Here is a 12,651-nt window from a genome sequence, read left to right as displayed (position 1 = left end):
GCTACTGCCCACTCTGTTGAGAGAGCATGTATCGAGGAACCTAACTGTGAGTTTGCTTCACATCCCTCATTTATTTGACAGATTTGGCTCGTTAGCTCATTGTTTTATAAAATTCAGAACTCCTGTCCTGGTGTCACACAGTATTTGGACTTTGCTCTTTCCATATCTAGATGTTTACAGAACTTCCACACCTTTGGCTTAAAAAGAGATGGGGAAAATACAGATGGGGGTAACTTCATCCGCCTGGCTTTCCAGATCGTACTGATGAGATGCCAGAAGAAGCTCAGTTTAGTAGAAAGATACACATCTCACAGCCTTCCACACTATTGCCTCCACGGCTTTCCCACCCCTTTCTTGGCATCAGATCTCAGCCAGTAGCTGAATAATGGAATGCTTATCCTTGTCTGATTGATTCTTGGCCCTTAATGCCACCAAGCAACACCACATCATTTCAGCCCAAGGGGGCCAGAAGGTTCATTTTATAATGAAATGATTTTAGAATGTTGTATTATTTTATTCTTGTTAGCCGCCCTGAGCCCAGCTTCAGCTGGGGAGGGCGGGATATAAATAAAAAAAATATTATTATTATTTATTATTCATTACTCCTACCTTCACCACAAAATCCCATAGTTAATTGCACTGTAGGTGCCATTTCCCCCCATATACCATGAGGTTTATACAGTGGTGCCTCGCAAGACGAAATTAATTCGTTCTGCGAGTTTTGTTGTCTTGCGATTTTTTTCGTCTTGCGAAGCACGGTGTCGGGAAAGTTTTGGAAAAGCTTCAAAAATCACCAAAGTCTTTAAAAACCTCAAAAAAGGCTACCACACCGCGTGCTATGAGTTGCTCCTCGAAGTCAAGTCGCAACTGTATTAATGGTTTTAAGAAAAAGGAAACAAACTTGCAAGACGTTTCCGTCTTGCGAAGCAAGCCCATAGGGAAAATCGTCTTGCGAAGCAACTCAAAAAACCAAAAACCCTTTCGTCTTGCGAGTTTTCTGTCTTGCGAGGCATTCGTCTTGCGAGGTACCACTGTAGATACAAAAGAGGTTTAAAGACTCTCTCAAGGCAAATCTAAAAGAAATGTAGTATAAACACCAACAATTGGGAAACACTGGCCTACGAGCGCTCCAGTTGGAGAACAGCCTTTACCAAAGGTGTCATGGACTTTGAAGACACTTGAACTCAGGACGAAAGGGAGAAACATGCTAAGAGGAAGGCACATTTGGCAAACCCCTCACCATGCTCAACTCCCATCTGGAAACCTATGTCCCCATTGTGGAAGGATGTGTGGATCCAGAATTGGCCTACACAGTCACTTAAGGACTTACTGTTAAGACCATGTTCATGGAAGACAACCTTACTTGGCTACGAGTGATCACCAAAGAAGAAGATACCATGAGGATCAGGTACGCTGAAAAACTTAATAAAATCCACACAATTAGAATGGGGGTTGCACCTTCTAATATTTATATATTCTTTGCATTGTGAAGTCCGTTTCATCTAAATGGTTATCTGGGAACACTAAGGAAAAACAGAGCATGGGATAGTTTCAAGATAAGTCTGTTAATGATCAAGATTCCTAGCTAAACAAAACACCCATAAACATTATGTTTCCTGACAGCTGCAAGCACAAGAATCTGAAATGGCAGTAGCCAATACTATACAACATTGAACCATGTAATTTACATCTTGGAGAAATTAAACACAGCATAATGGCCTAGCTTCCAGGCAACAATACTATTAAATTTGCTGCAGTAGATTATGACATCATCTGAAACCCCAGGATACACATTTCAAGCCAGTTATTATGGTTTGCATTATGTACTGCTGTTCTGGCTAGTCACACACCCCCCCCCCCCATTTAATTAATTGCATGAATTGTTATTTTTCATGGTTGCATGTGCAACCAGTTGCTGTGCAAAGCAGTGACCCAGTGATGCCACTGGTGTGTTTCAGATGGGGGCATACAGAGGAACAGGCAACATGAGCTGTGATGGGCATAACTGGTGTGGTGAGCTGAGCTTCTGCTATTCCTTTTCTCATGTTCCTCTTATTCGGTCCCTCTGCCGACTGGAAGGGGAACAGCTCAGTGGTAGAGCATTTGCATTCCATGAGGAAGGTCCCAGCTTCAGTCCCCAAAGGGCTGGAAAAAAGACTCCTGCTGATGCCTGTCGGGACAGACAGTATTAAGAAAGATGGACCAATGGGTCTAACTCAGTAAGAATACACGTGAGTGCTTGGTCACAATTGTGGGTTCAGACATGTGCCACATAACAGTTGAAGCCCAACAACACCTGGAGGGCAACCATGTTGATTACCCCTGCAATGGTAGAGGTTGGATCTTGCTCAATGTTTTTGACTATGATCATTTTGTGAACCACCCTGTGATATTCAGATGAAGGGCAGTGTACTAAACAAACAAACAAACAAACAAACAAACAAACAAACAAAAACTGCCACCATTGCTTCCTCTTTCTATTGTAGCTCTGCAAAATATGGTGTTATTCATTTCTTCAGGTTTATTTTTTTCATCACACTGTTTGCTACCTTCTAAACCTAAATCTTACTCTTCCATGTCCCAGCTCCTAGCAATCCGGATAAGCTGATGGAGTACAGTAAGAGTGCAGTGCTGTATCTACCGGGGGCGGGGAGCTAGCTGGGTTAGCTAGCCCAGTGTGGTGTAGTGCTTAAGAGCAGTAGTCTCATAACCTGGTGAACTGGGTTCGCATCTCTGCTCCTCCACATGCAGATGCTGGGTGACCTTACTTACCTCACAGAGTGTTTGTTGTGGGGGAGAAAGGGAATGGAGGTTGTTAGCCGCTTTGAGACTCCTTAGGGTAGTGATAAAGCGGGATATCAAATCCAAACACTACTTCTTCTTTTTCTTCTTCTTATTTGCCCTGGGTGAAGTATCCAGAGGGATGCCATTGAGTCTCCGTGTGTGTGTGTGTGTGTGTGTGTGTGTGTGTGCGCGCGCGCAAATGCATGGGGGAGGGCAAACCAGGTCTTTGACCCACATGAAATAAAGCCCAGTTTCGCCCCTGCAAGGATGCACCAGCAGGTCTTTAATCAGCCTAAATCCAAACCACAGTCCCCTTAAGCAAGACAGCTCTATGAGATTCTTGAAGGGGAGATTTACACATTTCTGTGGCTCAGGTCTCCTTTGGATCCCTCAGCAATAGTCTCCTTCACAGCACCACCTAGGTATTTGTTGACATTTAAAAAGTATGATGTGTATGTGTGCTCACTGCCCCACATACAGTTTGCTGTCAATAAAACTCTATCAGCGTATACGCTTACTGAGCTGTCCCCATTGCTTTCTTCAGTTTCCATCTAGTTTAGCAGTAAAAAGAAAATAACAACAATTTGATGTTTATTCCAGGGGTCCAAGATTAACAGATAGTGCCCCTGCAGCCTCTTCTCACAGATAGAGGAGAATTCAATGAAAATGTGATTAGCAGTGGGAAGGTGGAGGGAATGCAGCTAAGAGGTGGTGGGCTGGCAGCCTCATGCTTTATATCATTGTCCACAAAGGAATGGTTAATGTACTCCTGCAATTATGAAAACCAAACAAATGCTGAATTGATGAACATGACGACCTGTAAGCTTGGCTCAGAAGAAATGATCTGAGAACACAGTGCATTCCCCTCCCCCGTTCTCTCTTCAAGCAACATGCCACATGGTTGAACTGCTTGGCTAATTTTCTGAATTTCTCCCCTTTCCTTTCTTTTCTTTTTGCTCTTATCCCATTTATTCTTTAATAGCCATCGGTACTGAAGCTGATGTCTGCAAAAGCGAGTGAGTTGATTAATAGGTATTTTATACATCTGGTATTTTCTCATAAAAGACTGGTAAACTTATTTCAATTATCATACCACCAACAAGGATGCAATCTGTTCACAATGGCTGTTTACGAATGGCTGCTTTGGGTAATGGCTGTTTTCTTAGCATGGGAAATGAAATATAATATTATTAAACAGAGATATGCAGAACAATATGTCAACTTATCCGTCTTCCCAAGGTTTATAGGCTTCATTTTTATTTTTTTTACAATGTTTATTTTATTTTATGGGACCAAACGGTAAAGTATCTCCTACTTGCAAAGACCTCATTTCTTTTATTTTTCCTTTAATGTCCTTGAATATTAGCTTCTACAAACTTGTAAGCAGTCAGTGCAGGAAACCTGGGGTAGGTACTTATTAATTCAGTTCAGATAAATGTGTTAGAATGAAAGTGATAATGAAGCAAGATGTTTATCTTTGAAGGAGGAGGTGGTAGGTTCCCTCTGCCAGAAAGTGAAGGCATTTCCTGTTCTACTCCACCACCTGTGAAAGTGTCACACACTGGTTCTTCATGAAGAGCTGTGCCAATAAAACCCCTTTGGGTTTGCCAAAGATGCTAGGCAACATGGTACTCGGTGAACTGGAGGAGGAGCTGTGGAAAAAAACCCCAGCAAAGGGCATTAAATACAGTTCATATAATCACTTCCTCCAATAGCAAAAGCAGGCAGTGAGTGTTGGCAGGACCGGATCAAAAATGAGACCAAGCAAAGGTGATGAACCAGCTCAGGGAAACCCTGGTGCTTACAGAAAGTACTAAAAAAAAAACCAAAAAAACAACAACCAGCCTTTCTTAAAAGCCCAGGGGCACCCCTACCTACAAACCCCAGCCCAATAAGGAATGTGGATTGTCTGCTGGAAAAGAAATCAAGAAACTGGGGTTTGTGGTGGAAAAGCCTTATCGGAGTGCAGAGAGAGCTGGAACCCTGAAACCTACTCTGAAGAGTAGAGGGAGAATAAACTGCAACATTTGGAAGAAAGTCCCACTTGTTTCCTTGAATAGCAAACTCAGGTGAAGTGAAGGCATGAGACAGGAGTTGGTAATGCAGGTGAGCTGTGCAGAAACACGGTGGCGAGCATCCTCCAAGCAAGCTGCCGGCCAGCTCTGCAGAGGCTCCTTTTATTAGCAGAAGTCAACAATTGGAAACAGTAGTAAAACCACCCTGAACTTAACGTATTTCCATCTACGCACATTTCCAGCGTTAGCAAATACACGTGTCAGCAGGTGCTTCCCTCGAATGTTCCCCCCTGATACTTGATTACATCTGTGTTCCCCGCCATGCTCCAGCCAAGCGATATGTCAAGCAAACAAATTGTGAAAGGACAAAAGGTCAGGGGGGAAACCCTGTTTGCTAGCCAAGAAGGCAAAAGGTCAGGGAAAGCAGGCATAACGCTCCTTGACATACTGTTGCACGTCTGGTGCAAGGTTTGCCTTCGCAAAGCGGAGCGTTACCTCTACACTCAGGTGGGGGTGTGTGGCTGATGTTGCGCGCGACCTCGTGTGTTGCTCAGACATGTGCGACATCCAGGCGTTGCGTGGCAACTCAGCATCCCTGGTTGGTGGCAGCTCCTGCCCTTCCTTCTGCCAGTGACACAGGCAGAGGGCTGCTTCCGCTATGCAGCAGGAAAAAGAGGAGGAACCACTGACACATTCCTAGCTCAGACACCACACTTGGGGGTCGCGAACGACCATCATTGATGTCACACGCAACACCCAGATGAACATTGCAGGAGCTCATTCCCCCCCCCCCCCCACTAACAAATACTAACAAACACCGCAACACCAGAGTCGTCCACGACTGGACCTAACGGTCAGGGATCCCTTTACCTTTACCACTGAATTATGGTCACACACATGCAAACATATACAGCAAGAGCTATGCTGTGATACGAACGCTATCACACCAAATCTATCAAACGTAACTTTTACAGTTCCTTTCACAGGTCAGGAATACGACCTAGTTTTCACCCTTTTTTCATTATATATCCAGTACTGGAAAGCCAAAGTATATTGTGGCCTGGGATATCCATGCAAAATGTCATCTGTATCATGTTCACACACACACACACACACACACACACACTGCCGACCCATCAAACCTTGTATATCTATTTCTGAGGGGGGAAAGGGGGGAAATATATATTAGTGTTGCAAATATATTAAGGGAAAAGGAAGGGAATGAAACATATACCAGCTGTTACTTTTCAGTTTAAATGTAGAAACTGTAACTGTAATGGACTGGGCTATATTTTTAAACATGTTTAAAAATTAAAGAGTATTTAGCACACAGAGACTCGAGACTATATACCTTTCAAAAATATGGTAAATGTTTAATTTAAGAGCAGAGAAAGCAGATGGTTTCTGGAAACAGAAATCTCAGTATTACCGAGCAGATGATATCCGTTTATAGTTTTATAGAAACCTTTTAGAAAACAAACTTCCAAGATCCAAGCAGCGAAGGCCGGACCATGAGGGCAAATGTGGCACGTTCCCCACCAACCTTAGCCTGTTTGCAGTCCAGGCTGTGGCACTGCATGTCAGCTGCCTCCTCCTTAGTCTCAGGCTCCGTACACATCATACATTTAAGGCATATGAAAAGCACATTTTGGAAGGGGTGCGGGTGGCGCTGTGGGTTAAACCACAGAACCTAGGACTTGCTGATCAGAAGGTCAGTGGTTCGAATCCTCGCGACGGGGTGAGCTCCCGTTGCTCGGTCCCTGCTCCTGCCAACCTAGCAGTTCAAAAGCACGTGAAAGTGCAAGTAGATAAATAGGTACTGCTCCGGCAGGAAGGTAAACGGCGTTTCCGTGCGCTGCTCTGGTTCGCCAGAAGCAGCTTAGTCATGCTGGCCACATAACCCAGAAGCTGTACGCCGGCTCCCTCAGCCAGTAAAGTGAGATCAACCCCAGAGTCGGTCACAACTGGACCTAATGTGGTCAGGGGTCCCTTTACCTTTACTAAAGCACATTTTGACCCAAAGAATCCTGGGAAGTGTAGTTTGTTAAGGACGATAGGATATGGTTACCAGATTTTTTTCAATGAATCTGGGGACACTTTTTTTTTTTTTTGAAGCTGAGTAGCAACAGGGAGTCGGTAGTGGGGATGGTGAGGCAAACGACCCTGGGCCCAAGCACACATGCATATTGTACAAAGGTGCAAAGCCCTTCTTTCGCATCCTGTGAAACATAAATGCACAGAGGTTTTTTTAAAACTGGGCAACGAAGTGCCACCCACCCATGACTCCCGAGCCTCTCCCGATCTCCTGCCCCCTTCCTCCTTTGTTTTGACTGATTGGGGGAGACATGGGAGTCACGGGTGGGCAGCTGTTGTTTTTTAAAAAAACTCTGCACATTTATGTTTCACAGGGTACAAAAGAAGGGCTTTGCACCTTGCCTGGCAGAGAAATCACGTGCCTTGCACCCCTCCTGGGCAGCGCCCACCCATTTGTGACTCCCGAGCCTCCCCCGATCTGTCAAAACAAAGGGGGGAGGGGGCAGGAGATCTGTACCACCAGATGTCCCTAGTTCCCCTTCAGCAGTGGCAGTGGCAGCAGGCAGCTCCCGAAGCCAACCAGAGCCAACTGCGCTACCAGGCTGGCTCTGGGCTGCCAAGGCTGCCACTGACACATTTCCTGGGGAAAGATTTGCAAATCTGGGGACATTCCAGGGACGGAATTTGTCTGGGGACAGATTTGCAAATCCGGGGACTGTCCCCGGGAACCGGGGACGTCTGGTAACCCTATGATAGGAATCATAGCTCTGCAAAGGTATGCCAGACTTCCCAGGATTCTTTGCGGGTGGTTGCTCTATACCCATTGTGTGCATACAGCCTCAGTGCTGCCCTTGCACAACTCAGTAAAGAGCAGGGGTGCCAACTCCTAGGGGCCCAGGACTTTAGGGGTCCCACAATAATTTTTTTGGAGGCTGCACCCCAATGTTCAAAAAGTCAGTGGGTGGAGGAGGCCAAGCACAGCTTCAGTGGCCAGCTCCTTCTCCTCCTCCTCTTGCCATGGAGGGGAAAGGGGGGGAAGCAACCCTTGGCCGGTTGTGAAAGCAGGAAGAGGAAGAGGAGGAGACTAAGGGCCAAAGAGAAGGAGCCACCAGCCATTGAAGCAGGGCAACTGCCATGTGTGGCTCCGCCCCCTAGCTCCATCTGAAGTCATGATGCGACACTGTGCGTCATGTGTGCAATGTCAGCTCCCCTCAATTTCCCTAGCAATTTGGTGCCTCTGACAGGGAGGATAATGGGAACAAAACTAGAATTAGTTCCACCTTATTCACCACCACAGACAGAGACAGGCATTCCTCCTCCTCTGTTCCACACGGGTCTTGGCAACTGCGCACAGCCTGTGAATGCGACTGTGCATTCTATAGCTAGTTCACAAAATACATTTCCCCCAGTAAAGTGCTTCAACCCATCTATTATTATTATTATTATTATTATTATTATTATTATTATTATTCAAAATAGTGTAACATATGTAAGAAACATGCAAATCTTTTCTAGTTTGCAGAATTATGGAATGCCTATAGCCAAGAATTGGGTGCTTTTCACTCAACATGCTGCGGTGAATCTCAGTGTATACTAAGGAATGCACAGGAAGGTTCATGCAAGTGAGAATTAAATGCAATCTAAGGCAGTTCTTAAACCTTTTCAACTCAAAAGTATTCTGTGGCCCAATATACCCCCTTCCATTTTAATGGCAAAGCCACAAACCTTTATTTAGCTCAATTACCAGTGTGCTTCTGAATCAATGTTTATTAAATTTTTGTCCGAAGGCATAGGAGCCAACTTCTATGGGCCAAGGTCCCTTCGGACACCCTAATAAAATATTTGAGGGGGCTGGGGCCCCTCAAAGTTCAAAGGTGTTGCCATTGAAATGGCGTGCATACACCATGTCTGAGATTGATTATGCGAGGTGGGGCTTACCTGCCCCCCCCCCATATTTTATTCAAGTTGGCACCCCTGTTTGAAAGTTACTGAAAGGGATGGCAATGTGTGCCATACTGCTAATTTACCACCCCTTATTATCAAGCATGGGCTTATGATTTCCCTTGTCACTTTTATCCCTCTCTGCCATTCCATCTCCTATCCATTTTGATATATAAGGTTACATACATTGGGAGGGCCATAGCTCAATGTTAGAGCATTTGCTTTGCATGCAGAAGGTTCCAGATTCAATCCCTGTCAATCCAGGTAGCGCTAGAAAAGATCCCCTCTGGAATCCTGGAGAGCCACTGCCACTCGGTAGTATTCAGACAGTACTGAGCTAGATGGAACAATGGTCTGAGTCAGGACAAGTAGCTGCTTACCGTATGTTTCTACTTCTAACATTAGAACCTCAAAATCTGTATAATGTGCTATCTAGGCATTACTCATCTGTTTTTGGAAGCTAAGTTTAATGCTAGTTGACCTGATACTAGCCTGCATTTATTGTTGTAAAGAAGAAGAAGAAAGTGAGAGGGATGAATTTAAATTCATTATATGCAACAATATAATGGAGAAAATAGTAATCAAACTATTAAAAATGGAGTTGCAAATAGTAATTACAAAGATGGTTGCCATGCAACTGGAAGGATTCCTACGAACACTGCACGCAAATCCATTTGTTAAGTATGCTGATATTTTGCCTTGACCTTTTCCAGTTATACACCTGACCAGACAGTCTGCCGGTGGATTTGCGAGGATGATAACATTAAAGGTACATTATGGGCTGGGGGAAGGAGGTGGTGGAGATGAACCTGTTGTGCTATTTTTTTTTTACTAAATATAGTAAAACGATTTTCATTGTATTCAAAAGGTTAGGGATAAGGAGTTCATGTGCTAAAAAAAAAAAAAAGCAATTCACATAGAGATGGTTTTGTCAGTACGGATTATTTCCCCATTAGAAATTAAGGGCCCAATCCAATTAATCCTCTGTTGCATGCCAGTCCAATCTCCGAGAAGTGCACAATTCCAGGGGTTCAGGGGTTCGGTTTCCTCAGAATGAGGCACAACAAAGACTGTGGTGTCTTTTTGATATATGGAGCCATATATACAACCGGAGCCTACAATGGAGGGGTTCACTGTGGGAATGTTCAGGGAGGCAGGAGAGGATATGTTGCTTAATGATATCCTTCCTGACTTGTGTTAGCAAGTTCTATATCTTGGCAGAGTTTAACCATTCCCCTTTAAACGAGCAGCAGTTTGCTTGTTGCAGGCTAGTTTTAGCCTCTTAATATAGGATTCCTGGTAAGATCCCCACTTGTCCCTCTTAAAAAGAATAAATGCGACAATGTGATTGAAGTCAGTATAAAAGTAGTTTACTCACATTCATTCAGTTCACAGTTAGATCCCTGAAGGCAGACTTACGTTACAAAAGTATATACATATGTGGAACTATCTCATAAGGGAGTTAGTTCCCAAGTGAATGCAAACAAGCAGTCATTTCTGCTGACTCATAGAAAAACAAAAAGGGGAAGATCTGAAAAAGAGAGAGAGCAGTGTGCTCCCTGCCTTGCTAGATTAGACCACGCCTGCCTCTAGTTACATGCAGAGGAAGTTTGTTCCAGCTCAGGAGGAAACAGGATGTTTTCTCCTGGCTGGTACAAAGCATCCACTAGCATGTCCAATCTAGGAATCCTGTACTTGACTGCTATGTGTTTCACACCCCAATCGCCTTCTCAATCCGGCCCACGGATGGTCTGGGAATCAGACCATCCTGTATACCTGTCCTGTATACCTGAAGGAGAGTCTCTACCCCCATCGTTCAGCCCAGACACTGAGATATAGCTCTGAGGGCCTTCTAGTGGTCCCCTCGCTGTGAGAAGTGAAGTTACAAGGAACTAGGCAGAGGGCCTTCTCCGCAGTGGCACCCACCCTGTGGAACTCCTTCCCATCAGATGTCAAGGAAATAAACAACTATCTGACTTTTAGAATATATCTAAAGGCAGCCCTCTATTGGGAACTTTTTATGTTTGATGTTTTAGTATGTTCTATGAGCTGCCAAGAGTGGCTAGGGAAACCCAGCCAGTTGGGCAGGGTATTTAATAATAATAATAATAATAATAATAATAATAATAATAATAATAATAATAATATCTGTTCTACAGAGCTGCATACAGCATACAAATAGAATATTTCTCTAATATACAAAACTCACCACACAAGAGTATCACTAGCATTATGACTTAGTAAGCTGCTCTGTTGCCAAAAATGCAGATGTATGATTTGGGTTGAAAGTGTGACCCACTGTATAGGATATAGACTATTTTCGTGGCTCATTTATTTCATATAGAGGGAAACAGTCACATCACGATCGGAGTGGAAGAATTTATTGAGTTTCAGGGGGGAAAAGAAACTGATCTAATAGATAGGAATATCCCTAGGCTATGAAAAGATTGGGATGTATAAACTTCACAGTGCCCTGTGCTTCTCTGAAAATTGAGATTGAAATCTCTGAAAATGGAGGGAAAATGTTTATCCAATATAGGCATTATAGAAAGAAATAAGTCATCTTTGTGACACAGATACATTAGATTTTAGCAAATCTCACACTCTTCAGGTAAATGTTTTTCCCCTCCCAGTAACCAGGTTCACCCTCAGCAATAAAGCTTATTAGATTATGCAGTATATCATACGTCCACGATGAAAAGATTATGAACCTACACACCCAGTACATATTATGAGGTGTTAGAAATGTACTTATAGATGATTAAGGCTGGAATCCTGTACTCTCTTACCTGGAAGTAAGCTCTGATGAAATCAACAGGGCTTTCTTCTGAGTTGTCATCTATAGAATTGCCATGCACATCTGCTTATTTCATAGGCAGGGACTGCCTGAAGAATTTTGTGGTGAAAGTCAGATTTTTTTTTTTGGGGGGGGGAGGCATTTGAATTTGATGGGGGTTTTTTTCTCTCCAGAGTCTCTTCTTATCATTTTGTAATTTTATATTCAAAACATCAAAAGAGTTGCCCCCTTCTCTTCTAAGGAAATTTATACCTAATTCTCTTATGAGGTTGCAAAAAAATTCTCTCTTGCTATCTACTCTACTACTTTTGCTTTAAATTTCAGAACTGTGCTTCACATTCTCACTTAGTTCTGGGTTTATCCAGAGTTCCCCGACTGTCATACCATATTACAGATTGGGCACCACATGTTTGACAGTTTCCACACATAAAATGCTCCCTGCACATAGAAAAATAAGCACAGACTTTGTCATTGACATGCAACTTTTCTTTTTCATGGCTGAAATGTAAAGGAATTACAAAATGAAATGTTCTGCTGTTGCAGTCTGAAATGGATCTGTCCTCTTTGAATATATGGATGATCCACTCTCTAATGATAGCCCATTCCTATGGCCATCTCATTATGTGAAGCCATAGTCAATAAGGTTTTCATGCTCCATCAACAGGCCTGCATAGACATTGCTATAGCTTAGTTTCCACATTCACTTGCACCCATGGCTTTTCATTTAAAAAAAAATAAAAATGGCTGCCATGGGTGAGGCAGTCATATGATTGAAAATCATTCCCTTCCACCTGCCCAAATCCAGTTATGAAAGTTCAAGGTCAGAGGTGAGGAGTGTAAATTCACACTCACTTCCACTCTGATTTACAAATAAGCACTGAGTTTATGCAGTCCAAGACAATGCTTAAGTAATGGCGTATCAACTTAGCAAAACAATAAAGTAGGGAACAAGAGATCATCTGTAATCTTCCAAACAGCCATATTTAATTTCATCACGCAGCTCAACCACCAAGCCTGAGACAAGGCTTGTATGCTTTTGTGTTCCGTTCTAATCAAACACTTCATTTATTTTTATTAAGA

General features: G+C 43.4%; 1 protein-coding gene across 27 annotated transcripts in view; it reads right to left on the bottom strand.

Moving 5' to 3' along the window:
* The window catches only part of PTPRD (protein tyrosine phosphatase receptor type D), a 1,167,048-nt gene that overhangs the window by 570,517 nt on the left and 583,880 nt on the right, over nt 1-12,651 (bottom strand). The gene's annotated exons all lie outside the window — the stretch shown is intronic.

This window comes from Podarcis muralis, chromosome 17 (genome assembly GCF_964188315.1).
Source record: "Podarcis muralis chromosome 17, rPodMur119.hap1.1, whole genome shotgun sequence".
NCBI classification, from domain to species: domain Eukaryota; kingdom Metazoa; phylum Chordata; class Lepidosauria; order Squamata; family Lacertidae; genus Podarcis; species Podarcis muralis.
Note: the sequence above shows the minus strand (reverse complement) of the source record. Positions and strands in the feature narration are given on the sequence as shown.